We start from the raw sequence: 5,279 nt of genomic DNA on the forward strand, positions 1-5,279 counted from the left end.
ACCATGGTATTAGAGATACTATGGTTTATAAAACTATTTGTTGAAGCCAAACAGCTCAAAGTTTTGAAATCTGTGGTTTATGAGAAAACCATAGTATTCTCCAAATACTTCAAAAAAACTGAGCAGCCAAACACAACCTTAATGTATCATCGACTCGTCATGTGCATAGAGCCAAAACAATTATCCTAGTATTTCCTAATAAGGCTAATGAATTCACGTAAGTATCCGGAATGTTGTGTGCAGCTTAATTGTTGATGTAGTTGAGTAGGTGCACCAAAAATTGCTTCCTTATCTGGTCACCATCCTGAATGAAAATAGTAAGTCAATATTTGGAGTTTTCGCATAGCAGAATGAAAAATCGTGAAACAACGAATATTGACCCTGCAAATAGGTTGATTTAGTTCTTTCGCATTCCATGAGTGCAATAAAATAAAAGCAAAATAATCAGACAAGTTCATGTAGATAAATGCATTATCATTATCTTGAGCGTTAAAAAAACTAAATAAGTTGCTTTAGTGGGTTTCAAAGGTAGTCGCCTCTCTGTGCTTTTTGGAACACAAGCTGGTAATCGACGATGCCAGAGGAAAAAGAAACATCATTCCATTCGGGATTTGCTACTTGGAGTGCTTGCTTTAAGTAAAATGAGATGCACATCCTTCAGAGTTGGAACTCGGCAGGCATCAACTCTCTTGCACATCCTTCATAGTAACACAAGCAAGAAACTTAAGGATGAGAGAAGAAAAGAAAGTAAAACCAGAGCAGACATGCTGAATTAATTTGGAAAGGCTTATGCATCAGATTAATACTATAAACTCCATATACCAAGCATCATGCTGAAACCACAGTGAGTACTTACAAGTTTTTTTTTGATAACCGAGTACTTACAACAGCTTAGCATTAGAACATTGTACGCAATATCCCATTAATGTTAGAATTAGTATAAGGGAAGAGAAAATCACATCCAATCCCATAAAAGATTAAATTTGCTAAGTGCAATGTTCGAACTGACAGCAGCATATGATTATTCAAGAGGGACATCACTTTGCTAAACGAAAATTGTAAGTGATACAGAAAAAATAAGTATCAGAAATATGAATAGAACTATGCTACAATGAAATCAATGAAGCAAAAGCAAAGACTGCTTGTGAGCTAGTTCATTTATTAGCTGGTTCCTTACGTGCAGATGTATTCTCTTGAGAAACATGACACCTTAAAAAATACACAGGACACCTTATATTGAACTCAACAACAAAAGCTTGTGTTCTACTAAGTGCCTGTAGAGTTGTCCATTAACCTTAACATCATCAACATAACTTGGAAAATTAAAAATGTTACTGCCAGAGTTCATACTTCCATCTTGTGCCTCCTTTCTATTTCTCTACCATTGGGTACTCGAGCTTGAAGCTGATTCTACCTCCAACCTTTACTGGGACAAAAAATAAGACCATCTCATTGTCGAGAATTACAACAGTTCTCAAGTTCAACAACTAATTTCTCAGATTCATTACTCTAGTAATGGTTACTTTGCTCCTAAACTGGCAGTACTCCCAGTTTACATGTTTTGTTTGTATGTTCAGGATATTCGCAGTTTTCCTCATCCCACAACCGACTACATCTTCTTCATCATCACTAATTGTGGCTCCACAACCATCATTAGTATTTTCAGCAAGGAAAACTCCATCACGGTTTACCTTCAAAGTTCCTCTTTCAGGTCATTGTCATTCCCTTTGTTTTTATTTTGGTTCTTATTTCATCTCCTTTTTTTGAGAAACTTAATAGTATTCCTCAGCTTGCTTGGAGACAATATAAGAAAGCTCTTCTACATTTCTACTTTCACCATCCCCCCTGATTTTGTCTCTTTCAGGCCACCATGGATGTAATATAGTCATTACCTTGATTTTTATTCTTCCTCCAGATTTAGTATTGCACATAATACTTCCTCCATAGTTTTCTTTTGCATTTAGTTTCCTTGTAGCATCTTGTAGTCCCAAGCATTTCATCCGCATATAATTTCAGTAGTGTAACTGCCTTCTTGCACTTGAAAGAAATGTAAACACTCTGAAAGGCATTAAATTGAAATGTTATTAAATTCTGAACCGTTCAGTCACATCGCAGTAGGAAAAGTGATATGCAAATATATAAACCCAAGTCAAACCAAAATGCATCCTCATTATAAGTGATGGCAACTCATATAGAGATAAGCAGTGAAGTTTCATATCGCTACCAAAAACCAAAGCGTTATCTTCTCTATTCAAGCTCCTACGGGAAATATGTACAAAACTCTTTAAGTGTTTTAGATATTTATTTAGCAATTGACAAGTAGAGGTTCTCAATTTTCTCAAACACACATAGTGTCAGTTTAACTCTCTACTCATTCTCACACATCGTCTATTTCAAAGATTGATCTCAAGCAGCAAATCTTTATCCCACCCAGTTTTTGGATGTTTGTAAAAATCAGCCCGTAAGAGATTAAACATACGCAAAAATGCAGGTTATATGAGAGGAGTACTAGAAGTCCAAATTCTACAGAGAACTGTAGTTCACACTTGTCAAGTTTGCAAATGCATAACATCAGATGCAACACAGGTACAAAACAAAATATTTAAAACGGGGATTGTATGCACAACAAATGAGATCAGTGAGCACATGTAGCTCGATATTGCTACCTGGTTCGTTTGTGCTGTGTGGACTCCAGTTAAGTCGGCTCTTCTCCATCTACTGATCTACGCTGCAAGCACTAAACACGAGAAGTCACTCACAACATCATAAAGCATGGATCATACTCCCAAGTAAGCCAAGTTTCCTGCAGTGGTATGGCCTTAAGGTAAGACCAAAATAGAACAAAGAAAAGACGGATCCTATTAAAAACATGTATTTGTGATGACATGAAGTAGATATAAAATTATCGAGACAAAGTAGCAATGAGACCCTTGAATATATTAACAAGGAATAAAATGAAAAAGATCACAAATGAGGCTATAAAATAAAAAAACATTAAGTATAATACTTGATTCTTGACAGCAAAAAATGAGAAGGGAAGCAATAACTTGCTCCACGTACTACTTTTACCCCCGAAGTGGTGAAGAAATGGGCATTCCTCCAATCTAACTTTGAGGAGTTTCTGTAAATATACATTGGAGCAGCATGTGCATAGCTTGAAACCAACTCATACATAAGCCTAAAAACAAAAATGTGGTGTGAACTATGGCATAAAAGGAAAGCAGGCAACCTCCTATATATTCCAATAGCAACCAAAGAGAAAGCCTAATCAGACACACAATTTACACTTTCACATCAAATATAGCAGTGAACCATCGGTATCATCCCCTCTCGGTGAAACGGAAGATGGGTATTTTCTGTACACATGGAAGGATATGTATCAGAAATAGCATACCAAGAGACTGTCCTCACACGAGTAAACATACCATGAGGCTTGGTAAATCAAAAGAATAGCAATTTATTTCACGTATGAATTAATAAGATTTTGATGCCAAATTAGACTTAACGTGCAGTACATAATCTTATGGATTGAACGCATTGCAGAATGTTATTAAAAAATTGCAACAATATGAAAGAGCTGACCTTCACGAAATCCCAGCCCCTCCAATACTTTGATCACCTCCTGGTTTACATCCTAAATCTTTACAATACATTCAATTTCCACAGCCTGTCCCACCTCCAGGTGGAACTGCCTGTAATTCTTTCTTGTCAAGTACTCCCTCCGTAAACTAATATAAGAGCGTTTAGAATACTAAAGTAGTGATCTAAACACTCTTATATTAGTTTACAGAGGGAGTACTTGCCATCTCTGCAGCTCTTGGTCCTGTTCATCTCCAGTAGCGAACTAAGATGCGAAATCCTAGGAGGACTGCTCGGCGACGGCAGCGACCGACCGACGGCGCATGGAGTACTTGCCATCGCGGCGGCCGTGACTTAGCCACGAACCTGTCGGAGGGCCGTGGGAACGGATTCCTGACGCAGGAGATGGAGAGGGTGGGTGCTACTCTGGGGCTCGGCACCAACGAGCAGCCTAGATCTGAGAGCGGGGGTGTGGTATTGAACATGCGAACAATTAAACAAAAAATGGTCACTGCAACCAGAATATGGGCGGAAGGCACCTGTAGGGTGGACTTCAGGCGGTGCCTGTCCGGGAGGCGCATGGAGGTCGCGTCTGTACGGTGGAGCGTGGGCGCGGCGGTCGGCGGTCCGGGCGGCGCGTGGAGGACGCGTCAATGCGCCTGGAGGGTGGGCGCGGCGGTTGGCGGTCCGGGCGGCGCGTGGAGGACGCGGCCGTGCGCCTGGAGCGTGGGCGTGGCGGTCGGCGGTCCGGGTGGCGCGTGGAGGAGGCGGCCGTGCGCCTGGAGCGTGGGCGCGACTGTCCGGCGGCGCGTGGAGATGGAGGCAGAGGTGGAGGCTGTGGGAAATAGGTGGGGCGAGGCGTGTGGCGTGGTCGAGAGACGGCGGCGGTTTAGTTTTGTTCGTGCGTAGACAAGGAGAGGGTTAACGAAATAGCAGGGTGGGTAATTAATTAAAGTAATGGCATGGTGGGTAATTAAAGCATCAAACACGTTTAGTTTGATGAGGGTGTAGACCATCAGATCGTTGGATTTGATGAATAGGATGAATTAGTTCTCCGCCCTCTTTTCCTTTTTAGATAATACTGGTTTCAAGTGTCTGCGTTAGTCTTGACCTTGTGTGATTATTGTCTCTCACAAGCAGATCCTTTTAGTTTTTTAGATTTTGATGCTCTACATGGAAATAGAATTTACAGAGTTTGCATTACCGGTAAAGTTTTGTTCTTGAACGGGTCATTCAAGAAAAGAGATGTATATTGGCCTCAAGGAATGTGAAGCGAGATACATAGTATAAGCCATCACACTAATGTCGATTTGCTAGCAATTTGTAATTTCAGTACCTCAGCATTCTCCCTTATCTCGTTTCTTGTCATTTTCAAATTGTGTCTCTCACCTAATGGCGTGAAATGTGTTCAATTTGCTGATGTAATTTCAGGCGAATGCTATATGTATACTTCGTTACTTCCTATTTAACAACAGTATAGAAGACCCCACAAATAAAAAAAATAGCACTGCAGAAGACATAACACTCTGTTTGGATGTCTGTATTGAATTGACTTGAATACCAATTCGGCAAGGAAACTGAAATGGGCATGAATTTGAATTCGTTTATTTGGTTTTTCATTGAATTGACTCATGGAATTTCAGCAAGCTTTCAATAGCACTAGTAGAAAAAGGGCTTTTAGTCCCGGTTCTAACTGGAAC

The 5,279-nt window shown here is 40.2% G+C and overlaps 1 long non-coding RNA gene across 2 annotated transcripts; it reads right to left on the reverse strand.

The window, feature by feature from the left end:
• Positions 1-854: 854 nt before the first annotated feature.
• Positions 855-3,710, reverse strand: LOC119270597. 2 transcript variants are annotated; one of them, XR_005134170.1, is made up of 3 exons: positions 3,583-3,710; positions 2,667-2,818; positions 855-2,058 (listed from the first exon to the last, which is right to left on the reverse strand). It is a non-coding gene; the product is annotated as an uncharacterized LOC119270597 (long non-coding RNA). The 2 variants fall into 2 exon arrangements; XR_005134171.1 differs by having other exon boundaries at positions 856-2,058; positions 2,667-2,803.
• Positions 3,711-5,279: the final 1,569 nt, after the last annotated feature.

Source organism: Triticum dicoccoides, chromosome 3A, assembly GCF_002162155.2.
Source record: "Triticum dicoccoides isolate Atlit2015 ecotype Zavitan chromosome 3A, WEW_v2.0, whole genome shotgun sequence".
Taxonomy (NCBI): domain Eukaryota; kingdom Viridiplantae; phylum Streptophyta; class Magnoliopsida; order Poales; family Poaceae; genus Triticum; species Triticum dicoccoides.